The sequence below is a fragment of the Scylla paramamosain genome, chromosome 6 (assembly GCF_035594125.1).
Source record: "Scylla paramamosain isolate STU-SP2022 chromosome 6, ASM3559412v1, whole genome shotgun sequence".
Classification (NCBI taxonomy): domain Eukaryota; kingdom Metazoa; phylum Arthropoda; class Malacostraca; order Decapoda; family Portunidae; genus Scylla; species Scylla paramamosain.
In genome coordinates, this window is record NC_087156.1 from 14,834,497 (window position 1) to 14,853,885 (window position 19,389).

Here is a 19,389-nt window from a genome sequence, read left to right on the forward strand (position 1 = left end):
GACTTTTCAATATCCGGTATGGATAATATTAAGAGAATGTGGTTAATTTTTTTTTTTGTGTGATTATCGAGTAAACTGCCAGCATTATCTTAAATAAAGCATATTACAAGTATAAAACTATTGATTTGGACAATGAAAAAAATAAAAAATCACACTGTACTATATAGTATGACACAACCTACTCAGTAACATCGTTTTTTTTTTTTTTTTTGTGGGAATTTTAGCATCCCTCTCACGAAGCGAGCGACAAGGCAAAGTAAACGAGAACCAAAACAAACATCTCTCAGGCGATCCTGCTGCTGCTGTAGTGTCCAGCTACCGTAATCCATTGCTTAGGGCGTAGTGGAGATGGGCACCGCAGCAATATTCAACTTCTTGTCCAACAACGTGTTTCTTAAGTTCAGCCAGCGCGGCCGAGTCAGGTGTTTGTTTTGGTTAGAGATACAGCATTACTATCGCCAGGACACTCGAGTTGCCGGTTTTTTTTTAATTAAAATTGCCGTTTCCATAAACTAGGAAGGAGATCTATGAAATTTGGACTTTTGACTGTCACAGACATGTTGCCTTTATGTTTACTGTCGTCTAGATTAAGACGTTTCCAATCAAGAGTGTATTCATTTGGAAATCTTAAGATGACCAAATAAATCTAAATGCCGATTCACTAGAAAATCAGCTTATATACATTTGTTCATGAAAAGAGTTTGATTTTACTTGTGTTACTACTTAGAAGAGATTACGTAGAAAAATATATTATATAAACCCATTGCATCTTCATGTAAATAGAATAACACTGTAGGTATATCTGATATTGCTTGTATGTGAGAGAAGAGTTTGTGTCTGTGCTGCCACCTGGTGACAACCATTAGTTCTGAAAACTCCCCATTAAGAGTAACAAGGGATGAAGGGAGCAGCGGTGATGGGCATAAATAGAGGTTAAGGCAACAGTGTTGAAGGGACGAGTGGAGATGAAAGGAACAGTGTTGATTGATGTGTGAGGAGTAAAGAAACAGTGCTGGGGAGATGTGAGGGGATAAAAGGGAGAAATGCTAATGGGGATAGATGTGAAAGGGAACAGCGTTGAAGGGAAGTCTAGGAATAAAGGAGAAAAACACTAATGGGACATGGAAACTCAAAGGGACAACGCTATGTTTCCAATTCCCCTCTCGCGTCTTTCCTCCACCAGTGCCCCTGTCCCTTTTCTTGCTTTATCCCCTCTCTTTTCTTTTCTCGTTTCATCTTCTCTTTCCTTTTTCGTTTATATTTCTTTTTCTTATTTGGAATTGCATTAGCATTCTCTGGTGTTTTCTTTCCTTATTTCTCTCCTTCGCCACCTTCTCCTCCTCCTCTCTTTTTAACAGACTCTTCCCTTGCTCTTCCCTCCCTCCTATTTTGCTTTCCTTTTTATCTTCTTCCCTGTCCTCCTCTGTACCGTAAATTTCTTTTCCTCGCCTCTTTCCTTCATCTTCCTCTCGTCCTAGTACTTTCTTTTACAGTCTTTGCTTTCTTCCTCTACCCTTCCTTAGAATTCTTCTCATCTCCACCCTTCCCTTCGTCTTTTTTTTCTCTTCTTCTCGAGTTCTTCTCGTCCTCTACCCCTCCCTTCATCTTTTTCTCCACGTGTTCTTCCCGTCCTCTCCATGCTTAACAGCAGCCAACAGCAGCCAGCTAACAGATCTGCGACAACCTCGGTACACACTGCAGGTGAAGCCACGACAAGCCACGACAAGCAGGACTGGTGAAGGGGAACTGGAAATGAAAATCTCTTTGGGGGGAAAGCAAATGCAAGTTCATTGTGCCGCGATTTCTTGGTGCCTTCCCGTTGACTGTGGCTAGCACGAATTTCAGAGCTTGATGTCGCGTGTAATCTTGAAACTCAGGAGTAGAAATTTTTAGGTGGAAATGCGACCAGATGCACGGAGGGGAGAGAAGACCCTGAGACTTTCGAAGAATTAAATTGAATCCGAGTCATAGTCATTTGAAAGTCCGCTTGTTTTCTTTAATTCCAGAGAGAGAGAGAGAGAGAGAGAGAGAGAGAGAGAGAGAGAGAGAGAGAGAGAGAGAGAGAGAGAGAGAGAGAGAGAGAGAGAGAGAGAGAGAGTGCGTGCATTCGTCCCCACAGTCATAAGGGAAGACGATAACACCCTTAACTCAGGACGAGGATGAAGAATTTCAGTGTACCCAACAATTTCCTCTTTTTTCCTTTTTTTTTTTTTGATGACCTTGGTCGACCTCTCCACACGCAACAAAAGGAGGAGAAACAAGAATCTAGGAGGAATATCATGCAAAGATATTCTCTGCTGTTTGTCTTTATTAGAGGAGGAGGAGGAGGAGGAGGAGGAGGAGGAGGAGGAGGAAGAGGAGGAAGAGGAGGAGGAGCAGGAGAAGGAGAAGGATGATGATGATAATGATGATAATGAGGAGGAGGAGGAGGAGGAGAAGGAGGAGGAGGAGGAGGAGGAGGAGGAGGAGGAGGAGGAGGAGGAAGAGGAGGAGGAGGAGGAGGAGAAGGAGAAGGATGATGATGATAATGATGATAATGAGGAGGAGGAGGAGGAGGAGGAGGAGGAGGAGGAGGAGGAGGAGGAGAAGGACGAGGAGGAGGAGGAGGAGGAGGAGGAGGAGGAGGAGGAGGAGGAGGAGTAGGAGGAGGAGGAGGAGGAAGATGGCAACCACAATAAGTAAACACACACACACACACACACACACACACACACACACACACACACAACTGAATAAATAAACAATCAAATACATAAACAAGCAAACAGATAGATAGATAAATAAATAAATAAATTATCCTCAGTAATATATATAACTAATGTAACACCCTTTAACTTTCCTCACGTCACCCAATTAACCCAATCAACCCCCCAAAAAAAACAGCACGTCAGCTGATAATAGCGAAGAGGCGCAGCATTGAGAGTAACAGTATATTTATCTATGTATTAGTGGTGCTAGAGAGATGCAGGAGGAGAGACTAAGCCAGGAAAGGGAATAAGAGCAGATGGGAGGTCAATTTAGAGGAAAGCAAGGTGATGGTGATGGTATGGAATTCAATAAATATAGAAGGAAAGGAATAGGAGATGAGAAATACACGAAATGAATTTGATGAATGATGGAAAGATAGAAATAAACTGAAAATAGATGCAGAAGTTTGAGAAGGAGGTACAGTACGCGCGTCTCTCTCTCTCTCTCTCTCTCTCTCTCTCTCTCTCTCTCTCTCTCTCTCTCTCTCTCTCTCTCTCTCTCGTAAGCACACTTTAACTTTACTTCAATTACCCGCACTGCCACAAGCAAAGGAAATTTGTTGCTCAGAGAAGATTTTTGCTTTTCCGAAAACACTTGAACCTAAAACTTTACAAATTGTGAGCGACTCGAAGTAATACAGGATGGGAGAATGATGCCCAGAGAGAGAGAGAGAGAGAGAGAGAGAGAGAGAGAGAGAGAGAGAGAGAGAGAGAGAGAGAGAGAGAGAGAGAGAATGATGGACAATGACAAGTAGGGGAAAAAAGGAGGCTTCTTTTCAAATATGACAAAAAAAGAGTGATGAATTACAAATGAAGAACGACAACTTCATTTCTCTCTCTCTCTCTCTCTCTCTCTCTCTCTCTCTCTCTCTCTCTCTCTCTCTCTCTCTCTCTCTCTCTTCCAGGAAAGGATGAAAGAGGTAGAGATGGAAGTGCGAACCAATATGTTCCTGTGAGTGTTTGTTTTCCCTCTCGATGAACGCACGAGAGAGAGAGAGAGAGAGAGAGAGAGAGAGAGAGAGAGAGAGAGAGAGAGAGAGAGAGAGAGAGAGAGAGAGAGAGAGAGAGAGAGAGAGAGAGACGTTAACGAAATAAAGAACGAAAAAAAAAACTTCAAGTGATAACAAAATTATAAAGGACACTTAGAGACAAATAACATTCATTAAAAGAATTTAATATCTGATAATTAACTCTGAGCTTCACTTCGCTAACTGTCCTCTTCCCTACGTAGTGTCAGGTTATTGAGTTTACATTTCCCCATTCACTCACAGTCTGCAAGGAGGAGTTGAGTCAGTTAACCCATTAAATTAAGACGGCAGTTTTCTACACGACTAATGTTGGGAATGGACTGCCTGATGATCTGTCGCCTTCCTGTCGTGTGGTGGAAAAGTAGACCTGAATTAATGTCTAGTCATACAGAAAAGTGTCCTTACAAAAAATCGTGTTACTTTGACTCAGCGTAGGAAGAAATACGAAAAATGTGGTCTGAGCTTGGGTTGTGTTGAAATTTCTAGGCTGAGCAAATCACGAGATGGTGCGAAACACACTCCTTTATGCAGAATGTGATATCTCGAGGCGACTGTACAAATACCCAACAATTCTAAGCAAGGCGTTCATAACATGGACCTTCTATAACCACATACAGCTGCTGAAGAATAATTACCACAAAATCTAGTGCCGAATATAACGTTACTTCTCGAGGCAACTGTACAAATACCCAAGCATTCTAGACAAGAAATTGATAATACGTACACGATCAGGGATTCAAAACACGTACTGACTAGAAATTTATAACACGTACTTCACTATAAACCAAGTACAGCTGCCTCAAGAAAACATACCACAAAATCTAGTTCAGAATATGACATTACTTCTCGAGGCAACCATGCACGTGTAAGTCTATCCCCAGTCGTTCCTGTCTTGTCCTGTACGCCAAGAGTGAAAACCGTCGCCAGGGTTACCACCTATCCATCCCCCAGCCACCAGATCCTTCCCACGCAACTCACGGGTCGATCAGCCCTCGATGAAAGGTACAAGGCTAATATTTCTTCCATACCTGTCGTTTGCTTAGAGACAGGCAGGCTTTTATTGCCGTAAGGGAAGGAAAAGTAAGGCTGTGGTTTATCTGAGACCGTCTCCTCGATTTGATTGATGAGTTTCATTGTTTTCTGACATTCGCTGTACTTTGTAATACATATGAACTGTAAAAAGGAGGTACTGACGAAAAGAATACTGTATTTCATTATTTTCTGACATTCGCTATCCATTACTGCACATAACAGCTGCGAGGAGGAGATGCGCAAGAAAACTATACTGTATTTCCATATTTTCCGCACATTCGCTATGTATTACAAAACAGAAGCACAGAGTCAAGGAATAACGAAAACAATGCAGTATTTCCACAATTTCCGAATACGTTCTGAATATTTTACCACACGGAAGCACTGAGAGAGGAAAGGCAGACGAAAACAATGCGAAATTTTAAGATTTTTCGAACTTCCGCCATACATCATTGTAAAAAGACTGGGAAATTTAAAGAAAAACCAACAACAAAAACAATGTCAAATTTTCAGATTATTCGAACTTTCGCAATACATTATTACAAAAGAAGCTTGAAAATGGAGAAAGAGAAGAAAAGAGGACAACAACAGCAACAACAACAAATACATTACTATAGTGACTCCATTTCTTCTCTAACACTCATCGTACATCATTACAGAAAGAAGAACGAAATAAGATTAAAAAAAAAAGGAAGTAAGCACTGTATAATATAAATAAATATTAACTGTACAACATCATCACGAAAAAAAAAGTAATAACTGACTAATTACGCTAAACAGGAAAAAAAAAGTAACGAATTAATTATCACACTTCGAATTACATAAACACCAAGTAAGAACACAAAGGATGCAATTATATCTTTCACCTTCATTTCCCGCGTTAATTTGTAAAAGACAATTTATTTATTTTTCACAACACCCTTTGTTTACGTTACTGATGAACTCTGGAACTACCTACCAACTTCTGTATTTCTCCCTACCTATGACTTGAATTCTGCTCAGGAGGAGGTTTCAAGACACCTCTCCAATTCTGAATAGTTCCTCTTCCCCCATCCTTTAGTGAATGGCACCTCAGTGGGCCTTTTATTTATTTATTTATTTATTTATTTATATTTTTTGTAGCCCTAGACCAGTGCCCCTCTTACATGAAAAGAAAAGAAAAACGGAATAGGAAAACAACAGTGATGGAAGAAAACGAGAAGGGAAGGGTACCATAGCAAACAAAGATTACTACGTAGTTCGAGAGTTTTTTACAACTTTTCCGCATGATGGAAGAAAGAAAAGAACAAATGAGAGAAGCAGCAAGGACGAGGCAAGAGTCATGTTTCCTCTCCATTTCCCGTTGAATAATCCTCAGAAATCCATTTTCTTTCCTTGCCAGATGAGAGAAGAGGGAGAGAGGTGGAAGCTGGAAAGACGACGGCAGATGCGGAAAAAAAAAACAAACAAACTCAAGAAGAAGAAGGAAACAGATGAATAGGAAGAAGACGAAAAAAGGTACAAGCTGGAAATCCGACGAGAGATGAGGAAGAAAAGAACGAAAATGAGAAAAAATAGGAGAAGAAGAGGAGGTGGAAGCTGAAAACCCGACGACTGATGCGAAGGGAAAGGAAGACGAGGAATGTGAAGAGAGATTAATAATAAGACAAGCGAGGCGGTGACGGGAGGAAGACAGGACAAGACACAGCGTCACTTAAGATGATAAAATGAAACATAATTACATTGGTCTATTTAAGAGGAACACTTAACACTAAGTCAACCGGAGCTACATTCAAAAGGGAACATTGACTCGACGCTCTCGTTAATGCAGCCCTGTTAAAATATTAAAAACAGGAATTTAAATGGATTTTTCTTCTTATTGTGTTCGCTGTCTTTGTATTCTGTTGTTTTTTTCCACTCGTGCTATCCATATTAAGTATACTCAAACGTGGCTTCTTATCTCGACTACTTTTAACAGACTGTACTAGAAGCAGCAGGAAGAGAAGAAGGGAAGGTGGAGGAAAAGTACAGTTTATTTACGATTTAATCACGCTGTCTCATTCTGCTTCTCTACGTTTCTATGACTTGTGCTATCCTTAGGTATACTCAAACGTTTTGCCTTCTCATCTCGACTACTTTTAACAAACTGTACTAGAAGCAGCAGGAAGAGAAGATGGGGAAGGAGGAGGAAAAATAGTTTATTTCCGGTTAAATCGCGCTGTCTCATTCTGCTTCTCCACGTTTCTATGACCTGAACAATTCTAAGGTACGAACCATCAACATACCTCCAAAAGTAAAATGATAAACTTAACTGGAACCTCTTTTTGCAATACACCATTTGTGGAGAGACGGGAATTAAACAGAAATTCACTACAGCGTTCGTGACCCTGAGCCTTCCTTCTTTACCCGTAACAATAAATAGTAAATAACTTTGGCAAGAGTATAGGAGCACCGGTACATGACAAACAGATGCAGTTTACATTACATAGCCGAGATGGAATTGAAAAGGAAAAAAAAAAAGCACTGCCTTGTTCTCGCTGAATGACGAAGTACAAGGCAATGGAAAAAGAGGAAATAATCATGATCTAGACTTCTAGAGGCTCTCTCATATCACCTTACAACAGCTAACAATGCATACGTGTGTCTATTTGGAATAAAATGATAAAAAAAAAAAATAGATTACATTCTTCTCTCAGTGACTGGTAAAAAGAGCAAAGGGAAATGGGGAAAGGAAAAATGCACACCAAACACGGACGCGCTCATATAATTTAATTAAATAAATGGACGGACGTGTGTCGATAAACAGAGGGAAAAACAGGAATGGATAGGAAAATATGACCTAAATAGAAACGCGCTCATACCACTGGACAAAATAGATCTGGTGTAGGGACGCGTGTAAACAAAATAAACAGCCGCCATTTACACGACACAGATCCAGGTGGGAAAAAATTACATGGAGAAAAAAAAAATTCCAATCATCGACGAGTGACTGTATAAAAAAAGAAACATGACCAAATAACACGAGGGAAAAAAAAAAGAAAAAAAAGGGGATAAAGAAAAAAAAAAACAGCAGACACGCCAATGAAAATGATTTACAAGAAAAAAAAGGGGCGTAAAAGAAAAAAGTCCAACCATCGACAAGTGATAGAATAAGAGAAACATACCAAATACCGTGATAGGGAAAGAAAATTGAAGAAAAAAGAAAAAAAGGAAAAAAAAAAATCAGCTGACTCGCCAATGAAAGTGATTCGCATTTTGTATAAAAAGACAAAAAAGCCTCGATGTAGTGGGTGACCCACGCCAAAGTTAAAGGTCAGAATGGTTTGCTAATTGTTCAAACTCGAGAACGTTTCATCACAGCTTCGTCTCGCAGCACATCGCGTCCGTATTCTCAAAACATTTCCACTGCCCTCTCTCTCCCACTTTGCTCAAGCTCCAGTGGAAATAATTGGGTGTTTTTCGAGGGTGTTTTCATGATTCCAGTGATAAGTTGAAAAAGTAATGTGTACCCCACCACTAATAGGAGAGACGCTTATTATAACTTGACTAATTATCTCTCAGTCTTTTAAGAATAATCCTTATGAGAGAACAAAACGTTTCAAAATACAGACCCTAAAAACACACACACACACACACACACACACACACACACACACTCGGGAAGGAAGACGAGGGGCCCTCTAATGCATGTATATAATTATGAAACGTCTATTTATATGCGTATCATAAACATTAGAACTTCGGTATATCATTATCTTCCTTTTTGCCGGATGATAATTATGCAAAAATACGTAAAATTAAAACTTCGTAGAACATTACGTGAAAAATTTACATTGTGGGAATAAAAAAAAAAAAACTCGAGAAACAAAACCGTTGCTCTCATGCACACGCACACACACACACACACACACACACACACACACACACACACACACACACACACACACACACTGAAATACACACACACACGCGAAAAAAAATAAAAAGAAATGAAAAACAAGGACATTGAATTAAAGCGTAATGAAAAAGGAGCAGGAAGGGGATGATAATGGAGGAAACTTTGTGTGTTACAGACCAGGAGAGAGAGAGAGAGAGAGAGAGAGAGAGAGAGAGAGAGAGAGAGAGAGAGAGAGAGAGAGAGAGAGAGAGAGAGAGAGAGAGAGAGAGAGAGAGAGAGAAAAGAAAAAAAAGAGAAAAAAAAAGACAGTCATGCCGTACACTTTCCTGCAACTCAAAAAAAAAAAAAAAGAAAAAGAAAAAAAAGGGAGAAAACTAAAACACACCATTAAATTTCTTTACCGAACAGAACGCAGTGCATGGAAGGAAAGGAAAAGAAAAGACGAAACAAAAACACACGAATATATTTTAAAGAATACAAAAAGAACTGACCATATTTAAGCTTCTCCAGAAAACCATAAATTTTCCTCTGCCTTCCTTACTGAGAGGAAAGGACTGAGTAAATTATATAAGGAAAATATCGAAGAGAGATTGTGAGGAATGGAGGGAGGGAATATAAAGGAAGGGAGGAGGAAGGGAAGTAGCGTGAGGATTAGAGAGGGAACGAGAGAGAGAGAGAGAGAGAGAGAGAGAGAGAGAGAGAGAGAGAGAGAGAGAGAGAGAGAGAGAGAGAGAGAGAGAGAGAGAGAGGAGGAAGGTGACAAAATCTGGCCTCGCTGACAGTGGAAAGGGAACTGGAAAGGGAGTAAAAGAAAAAAAAAAAAAGAGAGAAAAAAAAACATACATTTGGCTGAGGTGACAAAGAGAGGAGGAAAGAAATGCAAGATGAAACAGACACAGGGTGAGGGAGAGGTGCGTGAAAAATGGAAGACGAACGGAGTGACAGGGAGAAAGAAGGAAAGAAGGGAGGGAGGAAGGAAGGAAGGAAGGAAGGAGGGAGGGAATATGGGAGAGAAAGAAAACGTGATTGTGGCTCTGGTTTTGATAGTAGGGTCGTTTCAAAGGAATCCAGACCTTTTGTTATCACACCTCTCTCTCTCTCTCTCTCTCTCTCTCTCTCTCTCTCTCTCTCTCTCTCTCTCTCTCTCTCTCTCTCTCTCTCATTCTGCTAACATCATTTTTCTTGTCTCCATTTTTCCCTCAGAATTCAGTTGAATAAATTCGTCGGACTTTCAGGTAAAAGAATTCCCCACATTTAAAAACACGCAGGTAGTTAATGGCATCAACTCAGTGCTTTCATGACCCTTCAAGTCGTTGTTCGCAGGTCGTTACGTCCCCGCGAATGTCAAGTGGTCGTTTGTATCTTTTAAGTAACTCTTAAAAAACATCAAAGCAAATTTTCCACAGCAGAGAATTAAGCGGGACTTCAAACGTGACTTTTCTTTCTTCATCTCTCTCTCTCTCTCTCTCTCGTTCTCCACTTCATGTTTCCAGGAGTGTTTTGTTTGGACGAGAGACGAGGTGGATGGAAAGCCGCCGTCAGAAGTCACGTGACCTTCAACTTTCCACATACATTTACTTCTCCTAGTTAAGCGTTTTCTCCGAGCCTTAATTACGTCCTTTGATCTGATTAGAATCTGTCGCTCGTCGTGTTTTGCCGGGAGACTGACAGCAGCAGCAGCGGTGGTGGATCAGAGGACTGAAGATCGAGGGAGAAAACACAAGGCACAATGGAAGCAAGGTCCATGGACCTAGAGTGGAAGTGATTACAGGAGGTTGGTTACTCGACCTCTGACCGCCACTACAAGTGTTCCCACTTCCTGCTTCCTGCTTGTTGTCTCGGTTTAATATTTCAGCACATTAGTCACGCCTCTCTGACTTCGTTTGTCTGAACAAGTTTATGCATTTTTCGTGATGATTTTCAGTGTTTTAATTTTCCATACTAATCTCTCGCTCACAGTTACAATATCTCAACAGTTCTAAATATGAGTAGTCTCCTGTTGATGGTAACACCACTATGACTATTATAACATGAACTTTTGAATAATTTTCAGATGAGAGAGAGAGAGAGAGAGAGAGAGAGAGAGAGAGAGAGAGAGAGAGAGAGAGAGAGAGAGAGAGAGAGAGAGAGAGAATGCAAATGTTGGAGAAGCGTTCATCATGGCGATAACAGAGACCACCACTGCCTCTGCTGGTGTGCTAAGGGAAGGGGAACACGGCGGCGAGTGGAGGCAAGCCAGCGCTCCATCAGGCTCCGCACAAATGGTTCCTTTTTAAACGGCGGCGGCTCATCACTCCTTGCTTTGTGCTTTGTCCTCCCTCCATCAGCGGGAACTCGTAAGCCTCCCTAAGAAGCAAAGGGACTAGGGACAATAACAAAGACTCCTAATACTCTCTAAGTCTCCCTGCTGGACTGATGATCTCTCCTGAGCCTCGCATTACTTATACACTCGCGGAAAATAAAGGAAGTGGAAGGGGGGAGGAAGAAAGGGAGGGAAGGAGGGACTCAGTATATATTTTGAAAGGGAGACAATAACTTACACTTCGATGTCCAAAGGAAACAGATGAATTTTTTGAAGCATAGGCGATAACTGTTAAGATTTTTTTTTTTTCAGTATCTCAAAACATAAGCCGTCACATCTTAAGACTGACTGGTTGACTGATTGGTTTCAACGACGCACCAACGTGGACATGTGACGTCGACATTTGGAGAGAGTAATCGCTCCAAGTCACTTACTCTCTTTTTAACTCCTATGGCTTCTCAAACTTGATAAAAATGCTCCAGCGCAAGTCCAGTGAATGATTTCGAAAGTCACCACTGACAGCAAGGAGTGATGGGGATTGCAAACCTTTTAGTGTCTGTAGTATTCGCTCTCCTCAGTAAAGTCGTCTCGTGTTACTTAGGCCATGCAATAAATGTTACAGTTATTACCAGTCATTTAGCAACTTTTTTTTTTCTCAGCTTCTTTCTCTTTTTTTCTCTAATATCATAGCGCACGTATATAAACAGCTAGATGTAATAAGTGTCACGGTGTTATTACGAGCCACTTAGCAACTTTTTCTTAGCTTATTTCTCTCTTTGCTCCAGTATCATAACACACGTACATAAACAGCTACATATAGACAGATTTATCGCTCAGGTTAGTGTCTCATAACATGCATCAGTATTTGGTGAATGGGACACGTTAACTTGCAAGTATCCCGCCAAAGCTGAAGCTGAGTCTGCAAACTCCTCACTGAGCCCAAACTCCGGCAAGAGCTTCTCAACTGTTCTCACCTCGCAGCGCGGCGCCCAAACTATCCCAGTCTGATGTACGGCGGTCAAAATGAGCGTGCGTGTGCATGAATAAGACGAGTGACAGGAAATTTACTGGAAAATAAAGAAAAACTGAATGACGCACGCTATTTCAGTGCAATATTGCCACGTCAATCTTCGTATCTTCTTCAAAGACAAACGATCAGATTATCAATAACACTATTCCCTTCCATTCACAATCTGCGAGGAACAACAACCCTCACAAATCTCTTAATAAAAACTACGATATGTTAGATGACAAGATTCTTCGATAAATGGATTGTTCAGTATGGACCTAACACGGCACGATAATTGAAACACGGAAGGAATAAAATACATGACAAGGTTCTTCGGTGAATGCATTGTTTAAAACTGTATGAATCAACAAAGACGGCAGAAGACAGTAGTTGAAACAGTTTACAAATAAAGTGATTATGCTTCATTCTGTGCTTTCACATAGCCAGAATTCCTCCCAGGCATGCGTGTGTAAGCGGTCTGGAAGGAGAGCTCAGGAGGGAGGGTCTTTATTAGAATAAAGAGTTTGCCAACGTTAAGTGTTTGTATGACATCAGACTTTGTTCACACACACACACACACACACACACACACACACACACACACACACACTCTCTCTCTCTCTCTCTCTCTCTCTCTCTCTCTCTCTCTCTCTCTCTCTCTCTCTCTCTCTCTCTCTCTTTCTAGTCTCTCTGATCTCCCAGCTCATGTCTGAATAAAAAGTTTAAAAAAACTGCGCGTGTGTGTGTGTGTGTGTGTGTGTGTGTGTGTGTGTGTGTGTTTCATCTTCCAGTGTTTATTTGCTTCCCATTCTCTAAAAAATCAACTTCCTCACACCACAAGGCTTATTTAATAACTGAACTTCTGTATTCTGCTTCTTATTCTTTTTTTCTTTTCTTTCTGTAACTCTCTATGTTGCTTCTCTTTTTTCTTTTCGTTTCCTCTATTCTTTCATCTCAACTTTTACTTTCGCTTACAACTATTTCTTTTCATCTCCAACTTTTGTGAAGCTTCGCAATTTATTCTTCAGAGTCCCTCATATTGTTTTTATTTTACCCGCCAGTCTGTACGTTTGTCTGTGATGAGGTAAAAAAAAAATAGTGATAATAGTAGTAGCAGTAGGAATAGGATAGTAGTAGGAGCAGTAATAATATTAACAATTCAATTTTCCCCTCAGCCAGACAAGGTAATACAAAAAAAAAAAAATACTGAATAAAGTTAATAGATATACGGAAACATACTCTCAGTCTTCCCTTTCTCTTCCTTCTCCACCTGTCAGCGTCCCTTTAATTTCTACTTTATCATTCCCCTTTCTCTTCCTCCTCCTTCTCTACAATCATCTCCCGCCAGTGTTTCTTTTCCTTTGTTCCTTTTTTTCTTCTGTCACTGTCACTTTAACATGTACTTAATCACTTCTTACTTCTGTATCCATTTCTTCACTTGTCGTTCCCTCATCTTTCTCTTCTTTTTCATCTCCTTTCCTTCTTTATACATAATGGCTCCTTTATCATGTAATGAATCTTTCTTTTCCATTCATTCTCCTCTCCCTCTCTGTCTGTATCCGTTTAACATACGCTTTTCCTCTTTATTTATCTTTTTTTATCTCTCTCGTCCCTCTGCAATCTTCATCTCAACTCTGTCCCTTCGCCACTTCAAGCCACCGACCTTCTATTTAAGTTTCCTCGAGTTTCGGGTCCCCTAGGTGCTCTTCTCTTAAGTACCTCCTTCACTCATCCACCTTCTTTCCCTTACTCCTGCAGCTTCTTTTTCTCATAACCACTGGGGAGTCTTTTCGCTGTCTTCACTTTCTTCTTTCTTTCTCGCTTGTCATTCTCTAAGATTTTTTTTCCTCAGCTATCTCCTCGTAAGTAGCGTCTTCACTTAACTCACCTTCTTCTTTTCGTCATACAGCTTCTCTCTCTCTCATAAGTATTCCAGTCTTCTTTTCTTCCTGTATTCTTCCCTTCAATCTTTCTACAGTCTCATTCTTTTTTTTTCTCGTTTTATTTATTTATTTATTTATTTACTTTTGCATTCTTTCTCTATCATGGCATCTATCTCATCTTCCCAAAACTTGCTTCCTTCCACTTTTCTTTCACCTTTCTTCTTTTCCATTCTCTAAGTTCTTTCTTGGCCCTCTTCCTATCTTCGCCTCTCCTGTCTCATCTTTCCCAAAACTTCCCTTCTTCCTTCCATCCTTCACTTTTTCTCTTCTTTTTTCTCCCTTTCCATCCTCTACGTTTCTTCTTTCTCCGTCATCCGCCTCGTCCTCTCCTACCTTCTCTTCTCAACGTGTTATCTGAAGCGAGGCACAAAATTGTACCTACACCGGTTAATCTTAGCTTTTTAATTAAACTGTAAACTACTAACTTTATCGCGTGTGGCGTCTTATGATCTCGTTGCTGTGGCGTCAACATCCGGTTAGTTAGTCAGTCAGTCAGTCAGTCAAGTATCAGTCAACAGTTTCCGAATCAGTGAACATCGAAAGCGTCTGAGGATCTTAAGTAATTGTGTGTGTCTTTGTTTTCCTCTTCTCAGTCATCTACGTCCCCGTTATTTCATCTTTCCAACACTTTCTTTCTTCCTTCCTCTCTTTCCGTTTTCCTTTCTTCTTTCTCCCTTCTCCTACGTCTCCATTACTTCATCTTTCCAACATTTCCTTTCTTCCTTCCTTCCTCTATTTCCCGTTTCCTTTCTTCTTTCTTCTTTCCTAACCTCATTTTTTTAAAATTTCTTTCTGCATTCTCTCTCAATCTTGGCCTCCTCTCTATCTCGTCTTCATTACCATCATTAAATTATCGCCAAAATCATCATCAATGACATCGTAATACGTAATCATAGCAATAATGATCTAGCTGCTTCCTTTCTGCCGTAATCTAATTAATTAAGCCTCTCCTTTTCACAAAATATTCAGGTATTTCTCATTTTATCATTATTATTATTATTATTATTATTATTATTATTATTATTATTATTATTATTATTATTATTATTATTATCATCATCATCATTATAATCATCACCATACTTCCTTCCTGCAACCTAATTAATCAACATTTTTTCCCTAGCCATAAAAAAAGAAAAAAAAAAAGAAAGAAAAAAAAAGCCAGGTATTTTCCATCCAGCATTATTAGACCATTTAATACCAATATAAAACACCATCTTTCCCTGTCGGCTTACAAGAAACAGGCAACGAACGCACAACAAGTAAGCAGCTTAAAGATGAGATGAAAAAAAAATAAATAAAAAGACAACAGTAATAAGGTTCTCTTGAAAACGGAGACATTAAAGCGGTACACGTATTCTGGCGGCAGTCGCAGAGCCTCCCCATGCAAATTATTCTCTCCTTAGCTAAAGATTCATACGTACTTGGTATCTCCTGCCAACTCCCCTGACACGCAGCCGCTCTTTTGTCTTTCCATTTTATACGCGAGCAGAAGGCAGCCCAGGAATACAAAAATGCGGAAGAAAAGACATGCAAATATTGTCGCTCACATAAAGAAGTTAAATGGATTTCCAATACGGGCATCAGTTTAGTTCTAGGGTTACCCCGATATTCTTCTGAAACAGTTTGAGTCATAGGAAAGAGAGAGAGAGAGAGAAAAAAAAAAAGGAATAAAACACGCAAAAACTTCCTGCTCCCGTAAAGAAGTTCAACAGATTTACGAAACGGACGTCAGTTTAGTTCTAGACGATGTCCCAATACGCTTCTGAAACAGTTCGAGTCATAGGAACGAAAAAAAAAAAAAATAAATAAATAAGAAACGGGCAAAAACTCGGTAAAATTGCTGTTCCCGTAAAGAGGTTAAGCAGATTTCCAAAGCAAAGGTCAGTTTAGTCCAGGGATGTCCCGATGCGCACCCTTCTCTCTTTCTCTCTTTGCAACAGTTCAAATCATAGGAAGGAAGAAAAATAACAGAAACAAGCAAAACCTCGATAATATTCCCGCACCCGTGAAACACCAAAACAGTTTTCCAAAACGGAGGTCGGTTTAGCCCTGGGAATGTCCCCGTACTCTTCTTTTGCAGCATTTCAAGTCGAAGGAAGGGAAAAAAAATAACGAAAGACAGGCAAAACCTCGCTCATATTGCCGCTCCAATAAAAAGAAACTTAAATGAATTCCCAAAACTGCGGTTAATTTAGTACCATAAACCTTTCTGTAACAGTCTAAGTTATAGAAAGGAGAGAAGAAAGAAAAGATCAGAAACAGGCAAAACGTAGCTAAAATTTTTCAAAACCGAGGTGAAGTTTGTCCTGGAGAGGTCTCGATCGATACACACGCTTCTCTCTTTCTCTTTGCAGTAGTTCAAGTCATAGGAAACAGAAAAAAAAAAAATAAAATAAAATAAAAAAAAATAAAAAGAAACAGGCAGAGTTATAGAATTTACATATACGCCTACACACACATAAATTCTCCACAATAAACGCACGAACGTTGCCCTTCACTCTCCCCTGCACATAAAGAAGGAGAGAAAAACAATTACACAATCACGCCCCTTTACTTTTATCTCCTTCATACCTGTATGAGCACGCATCTTTCACGCCAGACGGCACAAAACGCAGCCCTTTCCTTTTCTCCCTCCACTAGTAAAAGAAAGGAAAAAGAAATCGCACCCCTTTACTTCAGCCATTCCCACGGAGCCCTTCGTCGAGATAAAACGCATTAATTCACTGTTTTTCGTTCCCTCTCCTGAAGACTTATGGAGGGATAAGATCGCTAACCACCTCTATTGTATCATCCTCATCTGGTTACAATCCTGATATTTTCCCCTGATTTCTCCTCTCCTTCTCCTTCGTCTCCTCTTCCTCGGCGCTGCTTGCTTCTCTCTCTCTCTCTCTCTCTCTCTCTCTCTCTCTCTCTCTCTCTCTCTCTCTCTTCCCAGTCCATGTTTCAAGAGCGCCTCAGCCGAGCCAACACTTCCCAGCTACAACTAAAATTGTCCAGAGTAGCCTCAGTATTTTGTGCAATATGAGTTTTCTTCTCTCTCTCTCTCTCTCTCTCTCTCTCTCTCTCTCTCTCTCTCTCTCTTTCATACTGTGTGTGTGTGTGTGTGTGTGTGTGTGTGTGTGTTTAAGGGAAGTGAAGCTGTTTGCCGCTCCCACTTGTTGGCACTGCTACTCTTACTGCTGTTATCGTAATTGCCACCGCTGTTCTTTCTACCACTGATAATATTCATACTAATTCATACTATTCATACTAATAATTCTTCTGCTACTGTTATATTGACATTACAACTGATGCTGATACAAGTAGTTCTGTCCTTACTACTAATACTACCACCACTACTATGCTGCTATTATAACTACTGAAGATCCTGCTGCTATAACTACAACTACTACTACTACTACTACTACTACTACTACTACTACTACTACTACCGCCACTATCACTTTGCCGGAATGTACTCGTAAATATACCACGCTCTTGCAGAAGCAGACAGAAACAGATATAAACATTGTGAGGCACATGCATCAAGGATAAACATAAAACACACAGCCGTTCATCTCTCTCTCTCTTTCTCTCTCTCTCCCTACCCTTAGTTTTCCAGTCAGTTGAACACTCAAGTTCGGCGAGGCAATTTAACGGTCTCGCTTTCTCTCGCTTTTTTATTCAATTTAATTAGTCTTGTCTGCAGTCGGGTTTCTCCTCCTTACTCGTATTCGAATCCTTGAATGGTTCGAAATTTCTTCAGTCACCTCAGGGCTTCGTAGGCTTCGAGTATGAATATGTGAAGCCTCCTTTTGAGATTCATTGTCTAAATACGGTCACTTTTAGTCATTTGGATATGGATAAGTTTATAGTCTATCACACTTGTTCCAGATAAGAGAGCGATTTGCTTCGTTTTCTTCTCAACGTCACGAAAATACTTGCTCAGCCTCTAGTCTTTGTGAGCAGGAGAGATGCAAGCAACACCCTTCACCCAGCGCGGTTGGTGGGTCACTGTCATGCTGCCGCCGGCGCCGCGGCGCCGCCCGCCGCCTTTATTCCCCTGCTAGAGGCTGCCCGTGAACCACCTCGCTCACCTCCCTGTCCAGGCGCAGCAGCAGCGTCAGCCTCCTCCTCTGCTCCACGAGCGTCCCTTTTGCCACACACACACACACACACACACACACACACACACACACACACACACACCACCAAAGTCTACCACCCATGTCACAGGTGTTTGGCCGTATTCTAAAACATTTTGCTCTCTCCCCACGACTATTTTTAAAGGCCACAGAATATGATTAGGTGAATTCTCAAGTGTTTATCCTGTTAATGCTGCAGAAATCTTGTTAATATGTCACCAGAACAGTAAAAACAGCCTCAGAAACCCGTGCAACTTCAATAAGAGCCTTTTGAATAAATGTAGTGGGGATACGCGTGGATATGTTTCAGAATATGATCTTCTAGGCATCCTTCACCCAGATGTTTCCATATGTAATGCGTTCTGTCCGCCAGTAAACCTACACAATACTCCTCTTGAAACGCTGAGTAGGAGGTTCTTTCCAGGAGTTCCCTTGACTCTCCCTCCACCAGTAATCCCGTCCATCATTCAAAGGAAAAGTCATCTTATGCGGAATATATTTCACTTTAGTAGCCCAGTGCACGACGAAAAGAGGTCAATGACAAGGTTTACTGGTTTATTTATTCCTTATTGTTGTTATTTTTACGTGACTTACTGGGCGATACGTGTCATTAAGGAAACAGCAAAAACGAGGATATATTTACGAGTCTTGCTGGCTTGAAGAACGCGTGGAATCTAACGTCTTGTTGATATCGATATATAGAATCAAGTAGAGTAAAGCCAAAGAGGTTTATGAAACACGAGGGAGACTTCAGTTCTCTTGTTCCTATCGGGTTTGCCTCACCCCTTCAGTGTGGCTCGCGTCATGCCCCTCCTCTCACGCATGACTTGGAGTGAGATGCAGCGTTTTGTTTCTACAGTGACGACTCGATAAAATTGTTTCTGGATATTACTGGAAGATAAACCATTAAGCTATCTCCCTTTATATCGTTCTCCTCTCTCATATTATCTAAAATAATAGGATTATAATGAGAGAGAGAGAGAGAGAGAGAGAGAGAGAGAGAGAGAGAGAGATGGGGGTGTGGGGGTTACAGTCATTTGATACTGGGGTGGATGGTACTCAGGTCTGATGATCCTCAAGACAGATCGGCCTGAGTGCAAATGCCCACTAAACTGCCCGTCATCACTCACCCATCCATCATCCCACCCACGCTCACCATCCACCTACTAACCAATCCATCCCGTTATCCATTACACATTGACCTACCCATCCACAGCCACAACCACCCACTAATCCATCCACCAATCCATTCATTGTCAACCAATCTTCCAACAACTTACTCACTCATTCATATTCATCCATCCAACCACTTCCTCATACATCT

General features: G+C 40.7%; 1 protein-coding gene across 4 annotated transcripts in view; it reads right to left on the reverse strand.

The window, feature by feature from the left end:
- LOC135101336 (glycine receptor subunit alpha-4-like) overlaps positions 1 to 17,931 on the reverse strand; it is a 97,698-nt gene extending 79,767 nt beyond the window's left edge. For 3 of the 4 annotated variants that reach the window (XR_010269215.1, XR_010269214.1, XM_064005191.1), the window contains exon 1: positions 17,529 to 17,930. The gene's annotated coding sequence lies outside the window, so the exon portion shown is untranslated. Of the gene's footprint in view, positions 1 to 17,528 lie in introns of all 4 variants that reach the window. The other variant, XM_064005190.1, reaches the window with a different exon arrangement.
- Positions 17,932 to 19,389: the final 1,458 nt, after the last annotated feature.